The sequence below is a fragment of the Canis aureus genome, chromosome 35, assembly GCF_053574225.1.
Source record: "Canis aureus isolate CA01 chromosome 35, VMU_Caureus_v.1.0, whole genome shotgun sequence".
Classification (NCBI taxonomy): Eukaryota; Metazoa; Chordata; class Mammalia; order Carnivora; family Canidae; genus Canis; species Canis aureus.
This window is the reverse complement of record NC_135645.1, coordinates 19,334,577-19,355,969: the sequence shown is the minus strand read 5'-3', so window position 1 is coordinate 19,355,969 and position 21,393 is coordinate 19,334,577. Positions and strand designations below refer to the sequence as shown.

Below are 21,393 nucleotides of genomic sequence, written 5' to 3'. Positions count from 1 at the left end.
ACAATTTATTCCTGTCTCAGTGACTCTGCTCTTACTTCTGGCTGTTGTTCATCACACATGGAACCAGTGACAAAAACTATTTTGATTTCCCATTGGTTCTATTTAGAGTTACCAGATAAAATACAGGAAACCAAGTTAAATTTGAATTTCAGAGGAAAAACGAGTAATTATTTTAAGATAGCTATGTCCCATGCAATGTTAGGGACATACTGATATAAAAAAATAATTCATCATCTATCTGAAATTCAAATGTAACTGGCTACCCTATACTTTGATTTGGTAAATCTAGCAACCCTGATTCCATTAGAACAATATTAGGAGGAAGAATTTTAAAAGTTACTTCTCAATAAGCAGGGAGAGGTAGCGTAAAATAGAGAATGTGCGATTTTTTGAGCATGAGAACACCCAACTCAAATTTTCATTCATAAATTTAGATAACACAAATAGCCATTAATGCATATGTATAGGGAATCAAATACATTATTATCAGATATATTATCATGGAAATAAGCTAAAGGAAGGGAAATTTCTTCCAACACCAAATCTTGAATTAATTCCAATGCTTAAAAGCCTAGTTATAGAAGGCATTACTTTTAAACAAACTCCTACTTTATATTTTCAACCTAGGCTCATGTTTGTTGAGATAGATCCTGGGATTCAAGATCTCTAAATTTGGCATTTCATCTCTGCGTTCATTGGAAGGGATTTGTAAATTCTTAACAAAGAGAGATTGGGGGAGGAGTTAATTAGTTTCCTCTATGGTAAAACACACTGGAATATGATCATGAAGTTCTGGATTTAAGGCCCAGGAAATAAGAATAAGAAACTAAGAAAATGGGATGTATTCTCTTATCTTTGTAAAAGTTTTGCAAGATTTTAGGCAATGTCCTTAACCTCTAATTCTTAATGTCTAAAATGGAGAAATGACTTACCCTACAGGACTTTTTGTAAGTTTTAAAAGCACTTTGCAAGTGACAGGTCCCAGTAAAATTATAAAATACCATTATGAATATTACACTTAAAATAGCTTCCATAAAAATTATCAACTAGAGAAGTCTAATCTGGAAATATTCTCATCACTGCAATCCACAAGTATTATATTTCAACTTCTGTTATATGTCTCATTAAGAACCCATTTTACACCATGGCTTCCCTCTAAAAGTACCCATCTCTTTCGTGCAGAATCTCATTATCAAACTGTCCTGCGATGAAGATGTTCTGAATGGCAGGCAACAGAGGGTATTACCTCTGTGGTTGTCTTCCCAAAGAGCAAATATAGATCTGTTACCTCTATATTAACGACATGATTTGAAAACTTCTCAAGTTTGGCAACTGAGGATTATTCCATTTATGTCACTCGTCAAACTTTGGTCTTCTAATTTGATTATTTTGACTCTTAGCATTTCTCTGTAGAACTATGGATAGATTGAGTTCTTTATTTAAAGCAATTCTCCTGCCATGGGGGAAATAAATGGAATGGGTTATTAAATTCATTGTAAGCCTTTGATTATTTTAGAATTGAAAATACATATCACCTAAAGGCCCATATGGAGGCTAAAATGTTCTTGAGACTTTCTCAGAGAAGTTTGATAGAAGATGTTTGTAAATTGTTAATCAGGATAAACACATCCCAATCAAACACATAGAAATTTTAATTGTTCTTTAAAACTTAGACTTTCAGGATGTTTCAGAGTAAATGTCTTCTAATTATACAATTGTTCTTGTTGCAATACTTCAGTTTCCAATCAAGACTGTTATGGTGTGAAGATACAGGAGAGAATGAAATACCTTGATGAACGTAAAGAAGTCTTTGGTGCTACAACTCTGCTTGCATTGTTTCTAGGACTTTTGCCTCTTTTTCCACAAAGGAAAAAAGTTGATCGATTTTAAAAGTATTCACATCGAAACTTGATTGTTCTAATAGTATGATGGTATGTGCCTTTTGGTGAGAAAAGCTAATGCAAAATTGTGCTTTAAAATACAGTTTTGAACACAGGAAAACTCAGTAACAATTTATTCTATTCTTATTAAATTTCCTGAATATAATCTCTAAACATACTTTGAACTTCAGCTATATGCCAGAAATAACATTAACAGTTAGACTTAGGAAAAAAACCAACATTGGATATTGTCTCCTCCTTTCAGGGCCTTCAAATAAGGGATGAAAAGAAATCCTCTGTAATTTAGGGATCTTGTCACAGTATTGTTAATTTTTTTAAATTTTATTTTGTTTAAGGGAAAGATCTGCAATCAACTCAATTCTGATTTTATGGCTATATTTATAGGTATATGAATTGTTTTGAATTTTATATAACTTTCTGTGCCACAGTGAGACACTGGCATCTAAACCAACTCTAAATATTACATACATTTGATATGATTACACCAAGGATTAGAAATAATTTAAATGCTTAGCACAGTGTGTGTCACATGAAAGGTGCCCAATAAATGGCTGAGTTAGTGGATTTGTTTCACAAACATGTTTTTAAAAAAGAGTTAGTTGTAGCTGAAGAAAGGGAAGCTCAAAGGCGATGTTTTCTGATATTAATACAATCAAAAAAATTAAAAATCTCTTCATTCATGTTAAAACAAGTTGTGAGAGTGAAAATAAAGAATTAAGAGATGTGTGTGCCAGTGTCAGCTAAGAAATATTTAGGCAAAAGCATAGATATAAGTTAAAAAGCCTTTGTATATTTGGAGATTATTTTTTAAAAGAGAGAAAGAGAAAAGGGCCACAGGAAATAAAATTGTTTTAGGTTTTGTGAGTACAGAATTCTAAACAGATTACTAAAAAATGTCCTTCCTGTAGAAAATATATATATATATATAAAATCCCCGTCAATGTGCTGACAGGAGGGGAGAGAGAGAGACCCATGTAGCTGTTTAGGACGAGGTGCAGAATAAGCAATTCAATCACTGACCACGGTGATGACATTCCAAGAACACAATCAAGGAATCCTATTATATCCTTTCTTACTCATGTCATTTCTCTCTATTAACCAACCACTATACAGAAAGTGATGACAGAGAAGGAAAAGAAAAAATAGGGCAGCCCACAGATCCTTTTCCGTTTAGTCCTTCCTTAGTCAGCAAGGGTGTGCATATCAAGAAGTAAAATACAAACAATTGAGTTAGGTTTGTGCAGCATTTCCATTGTTCTTGTAAAAACACAATACACATGGACGTGTGAGCTACTAAATATGAGTCGCATAATTTTGGTGGTTCTAGAGATGAGCTAAATGCTCTTTTTTTTTTTGCATTTAAGACTAGCATTATACAATATAAATATACACAGTAAAAGTTATGCCAAAATTAAAAAGACTATTCTCAATTCTGATCATTAAATAGCAAATGTAACACTGACACTTCAAGAGAGAAACTGCAAGAGGAAAGAAAAAGCTTTACATTCTAATACCATTTCCAGTGATTTATCCTTGCTTTTTAAAAAAACATATTTTCATTTTGCACCTAGGCCTGGAGGTTTGCATAATCAAACCTTCCGCAGTAGAAGTGATATCTGTTGCATTATATTAGAATCTCATTCTTGCCTTTCTATCACAGACCATGTCTTCTTTACATTTTTCTATAAAAACCTGCATGGCTCTCGCCTCTCTGATGGCAGGATTGATCTTATTCTCTTAGTTTAGCTTTAAACATGGCACAAATGCATACCTGTGGTATAAGCAGTGAATTTATGAACACTCGGAGTATGTTCATTTTTGGAGCTCAGAGTTGGTGGAGTCACACTTAAAACCTGGATGAAATCTAAGTGACAAAACCCAGAGACATGGAAGGCTAACCCGTTTCTTGCAGGAGAAACCACCGAAAGACCACAGAAGAATCAAAGCTCTCTTAGAGCTGCCAGGAAATAGAATTTATCGTCTCTCAAGGCTGTGGGCTCACTGTCACAGGAACAGGCTTAATTACACTAATATTAGGAACAGGCTTAATTACACTTAGTAATAGTGAGGTCGTTAGTAACATAGCTTATAGGTTAAAGACAAGGGTAATTGTGGACAAGGAACTTGAGATTTATTTCTATTTCAGCACTACCTGATTATGAGACTTCAGGAAATTACTCAACTTCTCCAAGAACAGGTTTTCTCATCTGAAAAATGGGAATCATAGTAATAGCACATGCGGTCTTTGTCAAGGTTGAATGAGACCACGTACGAGGCAGCTACCTCCAAGCCTTGCAGGGAGGGTACACGCTCGATAGAGGCCACAGTCACTACCGGGGGCCCACGCGTGTGACAAAGGTAGAGAGGAGAAGGGATTTCCACTTTGATTAGGAGATTAGGCTAAATGATGTCAGAACATTTTACAATTTTGAATTTACATAGGAAATGACTCAGTATCGAAAACTGCAAATTTGGTAGGAAGCCAGAGGCAGATGTGAACTATAGATATAAAGATAGTAACTGGAATTTAAACTGAAATCCCAAGCACAGGTGGAAAATAAAGGTAGACTATAAACACCAGACAGCATTTCAGCACGTGGGAGATGATTCTGTGACACGGGCACGTGAGGGTAGACCCGAGGTTGCACACTGCTCTTGACCATGGTAGCCGCTTGAGGCCTCTGGCTATTTAAATGTCAAGTTAAATTATTTAAAAATAAATAACATTTAAAATCTAGTATTTATTAGCCACATTTCAAATTCTCAACAGCCAGAGGCACCTCATGGTTACTGTCCTGGACAGAGAAGATACAGAGTATTTGCACTGTTGCAGAAAGTTCTATTGGACCCTACTGTCTCCGGAGAAAGGTAAGGTGCTACCTATATTTAGGTCTGCCACAGGGGGAGTCTTTGCTTTCTTTTCTTATTACAGCTATTCATTTATTTCCTCCTCTCATATTTTTACTCTCTCAATGAATATTTAGAAGAAAACCAAGAAAAGCTCCGTGGTAGGAAGAATTCTAAGAAAGTCTCCAAAACTTTCACCACTAGTGTGTGCATCTTGTGTCATCCCCTCCTCCTGAGTGTGGGTGGGCCTGACCTAATTAGATGAGTCCTTTTATTTTTTTTTTTTATTTTTTTTATTTTTTAAATTTTTTATTTATTTGTGATAGTCACAGAGAGAGAGAGAGAATGAGGCAGAGACACAGGCAGAGGGAGAAGCAGGCTCCATGCACCGGGAGCCCGACGTGGGATTCGATCCCGGGTCTCCAGGATCGCGCCCTGGGCCAAAGGCAGGCGCCAAACCGCTGCGCCACCCAGGGATCCCAGATGAGTCCTTTTAAAAGAGGGATGACACCTAAAAGAAAAAAGTCAGAAAGATTCAAAGCAACAGAGAGACATTCTCCTGCTGCCCTTGAAGGAGCAAATAGCAAAGTTGTAGAGAAAAACCACAGGGAAGGACACGTCCAGGTAAATTTTAAGAACTGAGAGTAGCCCTGGTCAATAGCCAGCAAGAAAACAGTGATCTACAATCAAAAGGGACTGAATTCTTCTAACCACCTGAATGGCCTTGGAAGAGGACTCTGATCCTCAGATAAGAACCCAGCCTTGGCCAACACCTCGATAGTAGCTTGATAGGACCCTAAGCAGAGAACCCAGTTGAGCCATGCCTGGACTCATGACCTGTAGACACGTGACATAATCACCAGGTGTCGTTTTCAGCTACCAAGTGCATAATACAGTTGTTATACGATGATAGAGTTAATACAAGCCCCTACTAAACACAAACCCTCCCACACACCCAAACACACGCACACGTACAGAGGCAAACTTGTCCACACTCACACACACTCACTTTTCTCCAAGAACAAAAATTTGAATTTTAAATTGCAGTGTGGTGGGTTTTGTGGGGTATTTGTTTTTGTTTTACTGGGATGAAAGTTTAAAAGAGGGTAATGTTCAAAATCTTGCTGCTGGCTTTGACCAAGGAATAGAAAGGAGGTGAAGCAATTAGCTGGGATTCCAGCACTTTTACATTTTCTTCAGGTAGAATCAAATGTACTCGACTCTCAACAACTCTGAGAAAGGAGAGAATAAATTTTCACTGTAACAGAAAGAAGCCTCCAAAAGTATTTGATGACTGCTTCAAGGTATCAAATTATCACATATCGTGGTTGAAATTGTTCTCTTAGGTTAAATCACTGTACCCCAAGGCTCCTATTAAAATGTAATGTGTTCTATGATGGGTGAGGGAAGAGTGAAGAGTTCTCATTAAGACCTACTGCTATAAGTCAGATAATCACTTTCTAATAGAAAACAAACCCAAAGCAAATGGACTGAAGGTTAGGTAAGCTTGGATGGGAAGAGGGGGGAAGGAAAGGTCAAGAACTCTTCCCCAGCAGGCGGATGGCCACTGGTGGGTGAGCTCTGGCTGAGAGAGGATGGCGGGGACCCATGCTGGGAGCCCCACTGCAGGGATGGGACTTCAGGAGGGGCAGGTGAGGAGAACTAGGACAAATTCTACCTCCTCCATAATTTTGCTCACTGCCCCTGATGTGTAAACACCACCTTTCAGCCACACATGAATTATCTCCCCTGAGGAAGGAAATGTCTGAAGAAGACTTGCTGCCCTGAGTGGCTCTTGACAGGAACCTGAGGAATCCTGAGGAGAGAAGACATTCGTAAGAGATCAAGGGAACTCAATTAGCCTTGGCACTCATGACCTTTGTCACAGGTCTTTATCAGAGGAGGGAAGGAAGAGCAGGATTCAGGATCTAGACATGAAATAAGGCTGCCAAACACACAGGTTTCTAATGATTTCCTGCTTTCTCCTCTTTGTTAACAAACAAAAAAAAAAAAAAAAAAGAAAGAAAAAACTTTGGAGGGCAATAATTTCTCCACAATAATATTATTGCCATGTATGAATTACACCAGATATGACAGGTCAGTTATGAAAAATGACCAGACCAGTTAATTGAAATGAGTTTTTGAAAATTCCAGAATATGTACACAAGGTAATGCTGTGTTCAAATGGAGCATCAGAAGTGGATTGTCTGATTTTCTTCAGGTAAGTTAGCCTTGCATATGCAGTGCATGTGCATCTTGAAGTTAGGGACTCTGTCTTATTTTTCTCTTCACACCATCTCAAAATCAGCGTCGTGCTGGCCAGGGGATAGATGGTTAGTGATTACCTGTTGACAACTTAACCGTAACCACTGATCAAGATAAATGACTTGCAGCTCCGTGTGGTATAACAATATCCTTAAATATACATACTACGTTCATTCTAGGCCACACATGCGCCTGTCAAACACAGGACTACCCCATGGGGAAATGTGGTAAACATCTTGTGATCCTCCCTATTTGTGGGGGAAAAAAAAAGAAACAAGAGGTAGCATTTCTCTTCCTCCCCAAGCCTCATCTTGATCCTACTTCGAACAATACCACGTTCATTTATTCTAGGTCTAACTTAGCAGAAGAGCATTTCCACAGGCACATGTTAGGCTGGAACATTATTTGCTTTGTAAATCAGGGGCTCTTGTATTATTTGCTTTGTAAATCACAATGTTGAACACTGTGTACCCATGGCTTGTTGGTGTCTATGTCACATGCTTCAATCAAAAGTGGCTGCAGCATCCACCTTAAAGGACCTATATCATCATACATCAGCATACAACAGTAAGCTTTGCTATGACAACTTACAATTTTCAGATTAAATATAAGACTAGTAGGAACATGCCAATCAAGATGAAGAAGCAGGATAAAGATGTGTTGGCAAAAATAAGGTAGAGGAAAGAATTCTGGGCAGCAATGCCATCCATAAATCATGAGAGACTGCAGAATAGCATTTCAAATGGGCTATCTTGCTTTCCCCAGAATACACTTTCCTGAGGGCCTTTACGTGGGATAGGTTTAAGTTTTCCTGCCACAGTTGAACCCAATTTGGGAATTAGATTTCTATGAAGCTATTTGGTTCAACCATTGAGCATGACTTAAATATGGTTATTTCTTCTAAGCATCCATAAATAAGTGATTAAAGATGTCCTTCCAGGATTCCAGGATACCTTAAGAGTTCTCTAGAACTATCAATATAGGAAAAAATTATCAAAGCGGGATCTTTGGGGAACTATTAGTTTTCATCACCTATAGTACAGAGTCCAAAAAACATAGCATAATTTTGCCCTGCTCTTCTATTCAGCCTCATTTGTTTTAAAGATTTTATTTATTTATTCATGAGAGACACAGAGAGAGAGGCCAAGACACAGGTAGAGGGAGAAGCAGGCTCCATGCAGGAAGCCTGACATGGGACTTGATCCCGGGATTGCTGGATCACGCCCTGAGCCAAAGGCAGATGCTCAACCGCTGAGCCACCCAGGCATCTCTAATTTTTTTTTTTTTACTGTATAAATTTGCTTTTGCTGTATTTATATTCTCTATGTTGCTCAGTCTGGTGACCGGGGCTGGGGTTAGCTGGGTAGTTCTACTGGTCTCTTCTGGGTTCACTCATGGAGCTGTGTGAGCTGCCACATTGGCTTGCACCAGGCTGTTTTAGGATGGCCTTAGCTAGAATGGTTGCCTTTGCCTAGCATAGTCTCTAATCCTCTAGCAGTTCAACTCACGCCTGTTCACACAGTGGCTTGGACAAGCTTTCAGGAGGATGGGGAGAAGCGTCAAGGCCTCTCAAGTCTGTACTTAGCACTGGCATATTTCTTCTGCTGCATTCAATTGGCCAAAGTAAGTCACAAAGCCACTCCTGATTCACAGGATAAGGAAATAGACTCAATTTCTCTATGGAAAGGGCTAAAGTGTTGTACTGCTAATATCATGAGTCCAGAGGGGCAACAATTACAGAAATGTTTATATAATCTACTGTATACTTGAGACTCTAGATTACATACTTGGCCATATTTGGAGTGACCCATGTGCCCCCTCAGACCTCTGTGCCTTTACATATGCAGGGCTGCTCTCCACATCTTCACTCCTTTTGTCTAATGACTTTCACTTATAAGATTAGGTCCACTTTCATTATCAAGAGTAGGTCAAGGGATGCCTGAGTGGCTCTACCTTTGGTTCAGGTTGTGATCCTGGGGACCTGGGATCGAGTCCTGCATCGGGTTCCCTGAGGGAAGCCTGCTTCTCCCTCTGCCTGTGTCTCTACCTTCCTCTCTGTATCTCTCATGAATAAATAAATAAAATCTTTAAAAAAAAAAAAAACAAAAAAAAAGTTCAGGTCAACATTCCTTCTATGAGGAATCCCTGAACTCTAGATGAGGTAGGTTGTTCTTTTCTGTGCTCTCATAATCCTTGGCCTATGCAAACTTACCAAATTTATCATTACTTTTTCAGCATTCAGTTGCCTCTCACACTTGAGGAGAATGAGAACATTTTCATCTATTTGCTACTACCATACAAGGAAGTTCCCATACATAGAAAATATTCAACAAATATTTATTAACCAATATTTCCAACAATTGGAAATTCATACATAATCACCAACAGTGACGAAGATACATATTTTCTAGGTAGGAACTTGGCATTCTCTCTCTCAGCCAAGCCTAAGAAATGCAGGCGTTCATAAAATTGGTCTAAATAGTCATAGCTTTGAAAAAAAATTCAAAGCAACTGAAGTGTTCTATTCAATAACTTCTTCCAAATATAAAATTGGATCCCTAATGTTATCAACTAATTCAGACACCATAACTTATCCAGTGTGTTAAAAAGTAATGGGCCTGGCAATCACTACTGAAGGACTCCATTTGTCACCTCTTCATGAGGACTTGCCACAATTTACTGCTATCCTATATTATTTTAGGCTACAATCAGTCTTTTAGCTAGGTTCACACTTAGACCGAAGTCTAGCATTTTGCTTATTAACTTTTTCTATGATAGATTGTCAAAAGTCCCCTCTGAACTCTCGTTAAATTACACCTACTTCTGTACCCTAATATAATCACTTGGCCACTGCCACAGCAAGCTACAAATTGTCTGGTGAGACCCAATTTTCCTTTTAGTGACCTTAGATACAATTCCCTGTGTTGTTCTCCAAATGAGCCAAATTGTCTGTTTCCTAAAAAAGGGACTTCAAAATTTTAGTGTTTTAATTCAAGTGCATATCCTCTTACCTTTTGTATATAGCACATACAGGTAATACTTGGGCATGATTACTGTCCCTCCTTGCCAACCTGCTACCCAGTTACTGAGTTAATTGCTCTAATTAGAGGCAAACAAAAGTTTAAAGTTTTTCCTCTAATCTCAAAACAAGTGAAATATATCACACCATTACATCTGATATAATGGAATCTAGACCAATTTTTACTATGATTTGCTCAACTTTCTCACTTGGAATTTTTCATAAATGTATACCCATTTGAATGCACATGGAAGATCTCACATCCCACGTGCATAGTTTTTCATTGCTTCTGTTTTTGCTAAATGAAATATCCCTGTCTCAAAAGTGTTTCAGGGTCAGAGTTTTATGCTAGGCTGATTTTAAGATTTACTATGACTTTTTGATGTACTCTCATATTGTCCCTTTATTTACTTTGAGTTAAAATGATTTATTAATATACTATCTGTGGGAACTTAATACCTACAAAACATACAGATATAACCTATCCGGGGCACCCCGGTGGCTCAGCGGTTTAGCGCCGCCTTCAACCAGGGGTGGGATCCTGGAGTCCCGAGATCGAGTCCCATGTTGGGCTCCCTGCATGGAGCCTGCTTCTCCCTCTGCCTGTGTCTCTGCCTCTCTCTCTCTCTCTCTCTGTGTCTCTCATGAATAAATAGATAAAATCTTTAAAAAATAAATAAAAAGATAAAAAACTATCCGGTCACACTACTTCACAGGCTTGTCCTGAGAGTTTAACAACACAAGTAACCCACTAGACTAGCACCTGAGGCATCATAAAAACTCAATAAACATTATTATTAAAATAAGGTCCTGCTCTATATGTAGTTTATAATTTCTCATACTATCTTCTCAGCATTCTCCCTCTTATTTAATTTGAAATGACATGACCATCTTCATAAAAACCTTGTAAAAGACCATTCTTTGTACAATAATTCTTCATGACCTTGAACTACAAACATATTTTTCTTGGATAAAATATTCCTCATTTCTGGGATGCCTGGGTGGCTCAGAGGTTGAGCATCTGCCTTTGGCTCAGGGAATCCTGGGATTGAGTCCCACATCGGGCTTCCTGCATAGAAACTGCTTCTCCCTCCGTCTCTCTCTCTCTGTGTCTCTCATGAATAAATAAATACAGTCTTTAAAAATATATTCCTCATTTCTAAACCTTTTGTGTACTGTATTCTAATACCCTCACATTCCTTTTTCAAGGCTAGCATGGGTGGCAATTTAGTTAAACTGGATGTTCTATAGATGGTATCAAATGCCCCCTGCACTCACAGTCAGAACTTCCCACATATTTACAATGAAAATGGGCCAGATTTTCCAGTGTCTCTTGCTTTTCAGCTCTACATTAATCCTACTCTTGTATCTCGATACCTGCCCTTGTTTCCTGCAGGTGGCTTTGGGTTGAAGCTTCCTCGAAGCATGAGCTTCATCATGCACTAAAATGATGTTTTAATGATGCTTTTAAAAGCTTTGGAGTTACATTAGATTCAAAACCTGGCATGGTTACTTCTAGCTGTGTGATCCTGGGCAAGTTATACAACTTTTCAGTCTCCCTTTCCTCATTGGTAGAATGGACGGCTAGTCATCTTGGAAGGGGTGATGGCAAGCCTATAGTGGGGAAAGCATAATCCAGACCGAGTTTGGTTGAAAATCAAATGGAATATTAAGAAGTGGATGGAAAAAGCGCAAACTACTATTTCCATAAGTCAACTGAAGTCTCAAAGCTGATACGATACAGGGAAATGTGCAGCCAAATATATTTTGTTGTGGTAGTAGTAGTTACATTTTCTCTCAGATGGCAGGGACTATATGTATAACTTGAATGCAGATAGATAGATAGATAGATACATAGATACATAGATAGATATATGAAATATCTATCTATATATCTATAAAACCAATGTATGTATAATCAGAAGGGGGAAGATCAGTAGAAAATATAAATTGGAAAATACAAAAGAAAAAGGCAAAACCCGGAGGAAGGAGCAAATGGGATGGGGAGCACGAGTGTAGGGATTCATTCAGAAAGGAGAAGCAAGTCTGCTTGTGTGAGCGTGTACTAGTCTGTTGGTGCTGCCATAACAAACAGCACAGACTGTGAGGCCCACACCACAGACATTTATTTTCTCACAATTCTGGAAGCTCCAAGTCTGAAATCAAGGTGTCAGCAGGGCTGGTTTCTTCTGAAGCCTCTCTCCTTAGCTTGTCGAGATCAGGCTTCCCGGTCTCCACATCATTTCCCCTCCATGCATGTCTGTGTCCCAGTTTCTTTTCTTGTAAGGATACCAGTCATAGTGGATTATGACCTCATTTTACCCTAATTACCTTTTAAAGACCCTCTCTCCAAATAAGGTCATATACTGAGGTAGTTGGGATTAGGACCTCAACATGGAATTTCCCGCCCCTCCTCCCCAGGGAGTGCAGGGCACAATTTAGCCCATAACTTAGTAATAACGACTAAAAAGATGGTAGTAATACACTCGGTAGTAGAGAATTAAAAAAAAAAAAACAAATAAAAGAGGAATTAAGACGAAAAGTTTATAGTGGAGAAGTAGGAAGGTGCGACATTTCTTCTAACTAGTCTCTTTTCTTATTATAAAATCCAGAGGCCATCTGTGGATGATGAGGAGAAAAGGTGGAGAATTTGGGGACTGGGGAAGGGTGGAAGGTTTTAGATTGTTCCTGAAAGGACTGGAGAAATAGTTGGGGATGACTATTGCCTGGCAGGGCTAAAGGCCAAATAACTTGGGGGATGCACATTTGGTTGATGAATAGAAACTACGTAGACTTAAAAAGAGATAGTCTCATTCTGGGGATAATTCAGTCATATGGATGAGTTTATATGGCTTGCCAAATGGACTAATCAGTATCCATAAAAATTTAATTTTAATTAGATAAGGAATACATGAGTACATACTCAAAGAAAACTTATAACCTTACAAGCTATAGAGAGCAAAAACTAAAATTACTTTTTCACTCTTACCCCAAATCCATTTCTCTTCCTAGAAGTAATCAGATTTAACAATTTTATGTACATATGCATAGACTTTTGTGCATTTACACAAACACAAATACAAAATGTATTTGTATATGTATATCTAAATACATATAGGCATAATTCGTGCAGGGTTGTTTGTTTCTGTTTCTGGGGTTTTTTGTGCATGTTTTGTTTTGTTTTTACATAAACAGGATCAGGCTTCATGAATTGTTTTACAACTTGCTTTGTTTGGGGTTTCGGTTGTTTTATTTTTTATTTTTTCCTGACAATGGTTTGGGGATTTTTTCTAGGGACAAGCAGATGTATCTGATTCCTAGGTAGCATGTGCTATAGTTCAGTTAATTGTCTCTTTTGATGGATGTTCAGGCTTCCCGTGTTTCACTGCTATTACGATGTTGAAATGAATATCCTTGTACATGCTTCTGCACACCTATGGCAGATACCTAGGAATCAAAGGAAATAGCAGTTTGATTGACACCGCCCAAGAGCTTTCCAATAAAGCTGTGCTAATTCATACTCTTATCCACAATTTGTGAATATCCACAATGTATGAAAGCATTTCTTTGCCTACCTCCTCACTAACACCTGCTATTAGCCATCTTTCAAACATCTATTATTAGTATAATGACTTACAAATCTTCATTTGAATTTGTGTTTCATTGATTTGAAATGAAGCTGTGAATTTTTTTCACTCATTTATAGATTACATTTGTTTCTTCTCTGAAATTTTTGTTTCTATGTTTTGTCCCTTCTTTTATTGTATTTTTAATTGACTTCGAGGTAATCTTTATAAATTCAGAAGATTTTCCTTTGTTTTATTTTATTTTTTTTATTTTTTTTATTTTGTTTTATTTTATATAATCTCAAATACTTTCTTATGCCTTTTTGGATTCTTTTTGAATTCCAGTCTTTGTATCTTAATCATATGCATACAAAAGCATGTTTCTACTTTTCTTCTGATATGTTTATAGGTTTTTTTAAACATCTAGCTCTTTCATTCATTTGACATTTATTTTTGTCAATGAGAAAGGCATTATGGTTTTCCTCACATCATAATCTATCCTTTCACCACTTACTAAAAATATTATTTTAATCAGAGCACGTGCTAAATAAGTCTATCTTAATAACACATCCAAAGTCCAACCACTTCATACCATCTTCACTATTCTCTCCAAAGTAGCATATAATTATCTGAACAACTATAGTAGCCTATAGTATCCTTTTGTCTATTTTGTTTGGAGTACATAGAAAGACCTCTTTAAAATGTATTCAGATATGTGATTTCCATGCTTAAAATAAACTACTGATTTTGATCACACTTGGAATAAAATCCAAGCCTCTCATTTATAAACTGTTTATAAGGCTTTGGTGATCTGGCTTTCACTGATCCTGTCATGGCCTGTCCTAAACAGAGACAGCTTAAGCCTTACAGCCATTCTACAACCTTCTTTCTGGAATACCCATTCCATGGGTTTTTTTCCTTCAAATAACTAAAATTTCTGCTTAAATGTCACCTCTTCAGGGAGGTCTTTCTAATCATTCTACCTAAAATTGCCCCATCCTTCCCCAAACCTATAATTTGGCATAGCAATTAACTACAGAAATGATACAATCTGTTTGTTTTCAACAAAACAAAACAAAAACCCACTATGTTAATATATACTATTTTAGGCCTTAATACTCTTGTTAATACTAGTTTCATAATGGGATATATGCTTCTTATTTATTGCTATATCACATGGTACCTAGAATATATTAAAACTGCTATACTTCTTATAGTAAGATAATCAGCAAATCTATTGAGCAAAAAAAGATGCTGAAATTCACAAAGTTATCAGATTGTGGAGTGGAATCAATATTTCTTACCTATATAAGTTTAATTGGAAAAAATCTATAATTTTATCCTAATGAAGTATTTTCCTTTTCTCATTCTTTCAAATTTTGGAAGCAACTGTAAAATTTCTATTGTTCCATTAAGATTCTGACTATGTGAGGAGGATATGGGCAATTTATGTGCCTTTCATACATACCTACTCATAAGCAGAAAAATATATATTTATATGTACATGAAAAAAAAGACACATTTCAAAGGTGAAGTTTAGCCCTAAAGGAATACATTTCTAAATCAAGCATATGTAAACACCCACACACATTCACACATATACCTGTACTGATTATAAAGAACACTGAAGTCAAGCTTTCTTTGTATTGAAATCAAAACTTAACCCTCAGTATAGGCATTCATATGAATTATAACTTTCTGAGATAATGGTTGGAGCAAATAGAAAGGAAGGAAGGAAGGAAGGGAAGAAGGGAGGAAGGGTGAAAGGAAAGAAGGGCAAATCTTGGTTATAGGTCCATGAAAAAGTGTTATATTACCTGCACACTTTCCTATATGCTTAAAATATTTTATTAGAAATTTCAAAAAATTAGGACAATTTTAGGACTATTAATAGAGTATGCATAACATTTATGTCCCAGCTTCCCACAGGATGAAACACTTGGTTTATGTGTTAAAAACGGATCAGTTTCGAAAGGCCAATACCTGTAAGATTCAAGCTAGAGGGTATGCCTTCAATTAGTATGGCCATGATAACCTAAAGAAAAAAAAATAAAGCTTTTAAGAATTATTAAGAAAAAGAATGATTACAACTCTGCTCATTCTGTCCCATGACAGCTAACTTCCTGTAGCCCCTCCAAACACTGATAGTCTGGAGGTCTCTTGTTCCCTTACATAAGATCCATATTACATTAGCAGAACAATAACATACCAGCTTCTGGAAACATCCAATAAGAACATGAGATTTTTGAATCAGGAAGATCAGCTTCCCCTGGCTAACTATGTGGCATTACAGGCATTTTATTTAGTCTTTCTGTGCCTCATTTCTCTCCTTAGTAAATTGGGGTAGTTTGCAAAAATATAGTCTTTGCAATCCAGTAAATTTTTTCCATGACCCACTATGGATTAGGGCTCACACTTTGAAAAGCACTCCTCTATTCTTGTTTGATCATTTAGCACTTTTAAATTTTTTTTCTGCGATAAAATTTTTTATAAAATGAACACTCTTAATTAAACACAGAAGTATAAATGAACATGATTATATGTAACTGTGGGTCTCTGGTTTCCTTACTATACAGATCTATAAATAGATGTATATTAATACGGTTAAGTTTCTTAATAAATATTGCCACAATTCTCATCAAAAAGCAATATAGCCCATTTACTTAATAAATTAGTTTTTTTGTTTATGTGCTTGAGTCTCTCCTAACAAATATGGGTAATGATTCCTGAGTCTGATTTCTAGATCACCAACAAGATTAAGTTTTTGCACCAGAAAGATTAAGTTGCATCTGAGTTTTTGTGAATCGCCAACCTAAAAACCTCCTTATATGTCTTCCTGACAGCTAGCCAGTCTCCTCACATTTCTGGGGACTTAAACTGTCACCAGACACCATCAGCCTGGATTGAAAGAGAACATACATAAATGTTTCTACCAACTACGCAAAAAGGTTGTTGCAAGGCCTTAAGATTGTCCCAATATGATTATTCTGATCATGACTCAGTTTCCTGTTTTAAAATACAAAACATAACAAATTTCAGCAGCAGTCAGTGGCCTTAAGCACAGCATCTGGGTTAGACTTCTCTTTTTACAATAAGAGAGATGACCATAAATAGCTACTATATGATTGGATCTGTAGTATGACTAAACTTGTGAAAAATTAAGGTACTTGTGTGTGAGAGAGAGAAAGAGAGAGACACAGAGAGGCAGAGAGTTTTGCTACATTCCATATCTACATAGATATGGTTAAGATTCATGAGAAGTCATCCACAAGCTATTCCAAGTTGCATGGGGAGAGATAAGCTGAAAAATATCAATAAAAAACTTAGGCTTTTCATTAGTCATTTTGTTTTGTTCTGTTTTTGTTGTTGTTGTTGTTGTTGTTGTTGTTGTTGTTCCTGATCAGTTTTGACACAGCTTTTAAGGCAAATGCAGAAAAGAGAACTCAACCTTCCTGAAAACTCCTGTATCCAGCCCCAACTATACAATTCCTCAATTTTATTCTAACAGCAAGTTAAAATAACCTGGGAAATTGGCATTACCACATTCTTTTTACAGATGAGGAAGCTGGGACACAAAAGGGTAAATTTCCTGGGATCACACAGCTTAACAGTGATGATATGACATTCAAATCCAATTTGCTGAGCTGGAAAGTACACAGTCTCTTCATTAAACAAGTGTGCAAACTGATATAAGAGAATCCAAAATGCAGTATATAATATAGAAAATTGTTCTCCTAGAACAGGTTCCCATGACAAGATCAAGGATTAGGTTGAAATAAATTTTATTTCTGAATTCTATTTGAATGTTTCTATTTTGAGTCCTGAGTAGAAAACATTATATATTCCATTCTCTAATTTCCAGTCTAGATAATTTAGGGTTACATTAAATGCTCTATTAAATAAGAAATCGTTTCATATATAAAATTTATTTTCTGTACAACTCGATTGTAATTGGTGACAATAATCTATATTTAATTAATGTATTTTTCTTTAGTGTCTAGTCAATTATTATGCTGCCATTGATTCATATTTTTATAATGATTTCTCCAATCTAGCATTTGGCAGTATAGGGGGTTGAATAGTGGTCCTCAAAAAGATATGTCCAAGCCCTAATCCTGGTAACTGAAAATGACTTTATTTGGAAATAGTATCTTTGCAGCTTTAATTAAGCTGAACATCTTGAAGTGAGATTATCCTAGATTTACAGTCAGCCCTAAATCTAATGACTGATGTCCTTGTTAAAGAAAGAAGAAGATTGGTTACAGAAAGAAGATGATATGAAGGTGGAGACAAATAGTAGAGTGAGCATCTATAAGCCAAGAAATTCTAAGGATTGCTAGCCCTTCCCAGCAGCCAAGGAGAGAGACATGGAAGAGACTCTCAGAGAAACCAACCCTAGTGATGTCTTGATTCTCAGGCTTCTGGGCTCTTAAGCTGTGAGAAAATAAATTTCTGGTGTAAGCCACTGAGTTTGTGGTTATATGTCATGGCAGCCTTAGGGAATGAATACAGACAGGTTAGCATTTCCTTTTAAGATAGAAAAATATATTTATCTGAGCTATCTGCCCCAATTTATTTCAAAGATGGATCTAAAATTACTTCTCTCTATTCAAATTGATATTTCAAATTAGAAGTTTCATAAGTGACTCTTCTGTCAAAAAAAGTAAATTTCAGACAAACATAATAAATCTTATTACATAATTATAGGATCTTATGGTTCTGAAACCAGAAACTTTCAACAAGATCAGTGAAAATGAGAGACAATCATGAATATATTTATAATAAATTTAGGATCCCTAAGTAAATTTCAGAGAAAATTCCAAACATTTGCAATGGTAATATTAGGATATTTACAATGTTTGAAATTCTTTGCATTTATTATCTCATTCAGTCTTTACAAGGACCTTGTAAGATAGCACTCCTATTATCTCTGACATTTTGATGAATAAACTGAAGGAGAACGGTTAGGAAAAATTAATGGAAAGCTATACAACTGAGACATGATGAATCAAAAAATTCAAACCTAGGTAGTCTGTTCTTAACCTCAGTTATTTTATTCATTTTATGACATCTGGAATACCCCATTTTCAAAAAGTGTGAACTGCAAACACCAGTTACTCAGAAAAATTTTTGAAAGGAATAATTCAAAGAGGGAACTTACTAAATAAAGTAATGCCCCCAACATAAAATGCCCTATGCATTTTACAGGTATTTGAACCGAAGTAGGGACAAACTAGAAGTAGACTCAAACTAGGTTTATGACTTAAAACATTATTTTTGAAATGTTTTATTTGGCATTTTGAATTCTATTCCTATTGTGTAAAAGGCTGAGAGTCTGTGTCAATGCTGTCTAAAAATAGAATCATGAAGTCTTTATAGCAAACCCCTCCATTGGTAGTGATTGGCATTTAGCCTGCCTCTAATTGTATCTTTTATGTATGATCACTAAAGATGATGGAGGAAGCAGTTATCAGAACAAACTTTAATCTGAAACTGGCTAGGAATGCAGAAACTATCATTGGTCACTGAGGTTAATCAGAATGTTCCCTATTATATATTAGGCAGTGTTTTACAAAATGGTATGGGGAGGAGAAGGAGGGACAATGGCAATCAGACTCTAAATTATTGTGTGATGGTGTTAAATTTGAGAACATATGAATTGTCTGGCCTAATCTGCCACCTTCTTGAACCTTTTGTCTCTTTAAAAATGATAAACCCATGAAAAGTTTGAACTCATGGAATAGTAGTGGAATGCTGGGTACTCTGAATACCTTTACAAAGTGTTACATGTGGAATTTAGCAACTTTTCTTTTTTTTAAGTATAGCTGCCACATGATGTTACATTAGTTTCAGGTATACAACACAGTGATTCAACAACTCTACACCTGTGCTAGGCTCCCCACTAGTGTGGCTACCGTCTGTGACCGGGCAATGCTATTCCAGTGCTGTTGATTCTGGTCCCTATCCTGTGCCTTTCATTCCCATAACTTAGTCATTCCATAACTGGAAGCCTGTATCTCCCACTCCTTTTCACCCATTTCACCCATCACCCCCAGCAACCATCAGTTTGTTCTTTGTATTAATGGGTCTGTTTCTGCTTTTGTTTGTTAATTCATTTGTGTTTGTTTTTTTTAAAATCCACAGGTAAGGGGATCCCTGGGTGGCTCAACAGTTTAGCGCCTGCCTTTGGCCCAGGGCGTGATCCTGGAGTCCCAGGATCAAGTCCCACGTTGGGCTCCTGGCATGAAGCCTGCTTCTCCCTCTGCCTGTGTCTCTGCCTCTCTCTCTCTCTCTCTCTCTCTCTCTATGTCTATCATGAATAAATAAATAAAAACTTAAAAATAAAATAAAATAAAATCCACAGGTAAGAGAAATCCTATGGTATTTGTCTTTGTCTGACTTATTTCATTTAGCACAATACCTTCTGGATCCATCCATGTTGTTGTAACTGATCTTTTAATCTCCTTTCTCTGTAATTTCCCATATTTCCATAAAGCTAAATTTTCTAAAATTCAGATCTAATAAAGACATTGACCTCTTTTAAATCATTCAGGTTTTCCTATTTACTTACGAGATCACTTTGAAATTCTTTAGAGGAGTAATTGTATAGGGTATGAGATCAAAGACAGTGAGTTGGAGTCACCACTCTGCATTTAGCAACAGAGTAGTCTTGTGCAAATTACTCAATCTCTCTAAACCTCAATATCTTCATCTGAAAAATGGGGGATTCTAGTAGTACCTACTGCAGAGGGTTGTAGTTCTAATCAATAGAGAAAACATATGCTAACTGCTTATCCTGAGTACTTGCATAATTAGTTTTCAGTTAATAGTAGTTTTTCATTGTTGTGATTACTATTACACGTTTCACAATCTGGCCTCATCACACCTTTGCAATCTTCTGCTCATATTCATCTGCCTTTTCCAAAATAAACCATCTAGTTTTGTACTTCTTCAGTTGTAGATTAGCTTTGTCTAAAATTTCCTTCCTCATAACTTTCAGATCATTCCTGATGTGGTAAACCTCTGATGCATTTTTCAAGATCTAATCCAACCATTATTTCCTCTGGGAAAATCTGACCAAATAGAATTCCTGGCTCCCTGAATTGTGCTAGCGTAGCACTTGGAACTAGTTCTCTCTGAGCACTTCTCTTGCTGATCACGGACATTTGAGGGAGTCTGTTCTTCCTAATGTTAGAGAGCCTATCCTTCCGGCTAGACTAACACTAGGGCTTGGTCATATTTATCCTTTCCAATACCTGGAACATTTGCTAGTAAATAAACATCTAGTCAATTCAAGTAACCAGTTTGAGCTATTCCAGAGTCCATTTGACCCTAGTTTTGGCTCCAATAAGGGAGAAATGGTTTGTATCAGCCTAATCCTCCCACTACGAACAACTATAAACCCTGAACCAAACATTTGAAAACACCAACCATTGCAAGGCACTAGGGAATGCCTAAAGGCAAACCAGAAGTAGAAGTGATACAATATAGAAAGGAGAGAATTACATAGAATGCAGATCTCTGTTTATATGTTTGTTCTTCCCTGCTGGGGCATTTCCCTGTGTGGCTGGGGAGGTCTGAACTCAAACACAGAGCCAAAGTCTTATTGGTTCAAAATCTCAGAGGATAGCCTTCAGGGCTGATAGTACAGCTGGAAATTGAAGAGAAAAGTGCCAGAAGGGTGATAGGCATAGAGGGGAAGTTCTTGAAATTTTAAACATTGACTCAACCTTTAAATTGCATACACCCCAAAGGCCCAGCAACAGCCAACATTTGTAAAACTGAAAAAATTTAG

General features: G+C 36.8%; 1 long non-coding RNA gene across 10 annotated transcripts in view; it reads right to left on the bottom strand.

Annotated features, from left to right (window-relative positions):
* Window positions 1–21,393, bottom strand: part of LOC144305133 (uncharacterized) — a 332,824-nt gene that overhangs the window by 114,196 nt on the left and 197,235 nt on the right. For 5 of the 10 annotated variants that reach the window (XR_013372155.1, XR_013372162.1, XR_013372149.1 and 2 more), the window contains one exon: window positions 13,260–13,479. The exons of 4 other annotated variants lie outside the window; for them this stretch is intronic. This is a non-coding gene — a long non-coding RNA (uncharacterized LOC144305133). Of the gene's footprint in view, window positions 1–13,259; window positions 13,480–15,581; window positions 15,634–21,393 lie in introns of those variants that run through there. One more of the 10 variants, XR_013372153.1, reaches the window with a different exon arrangement.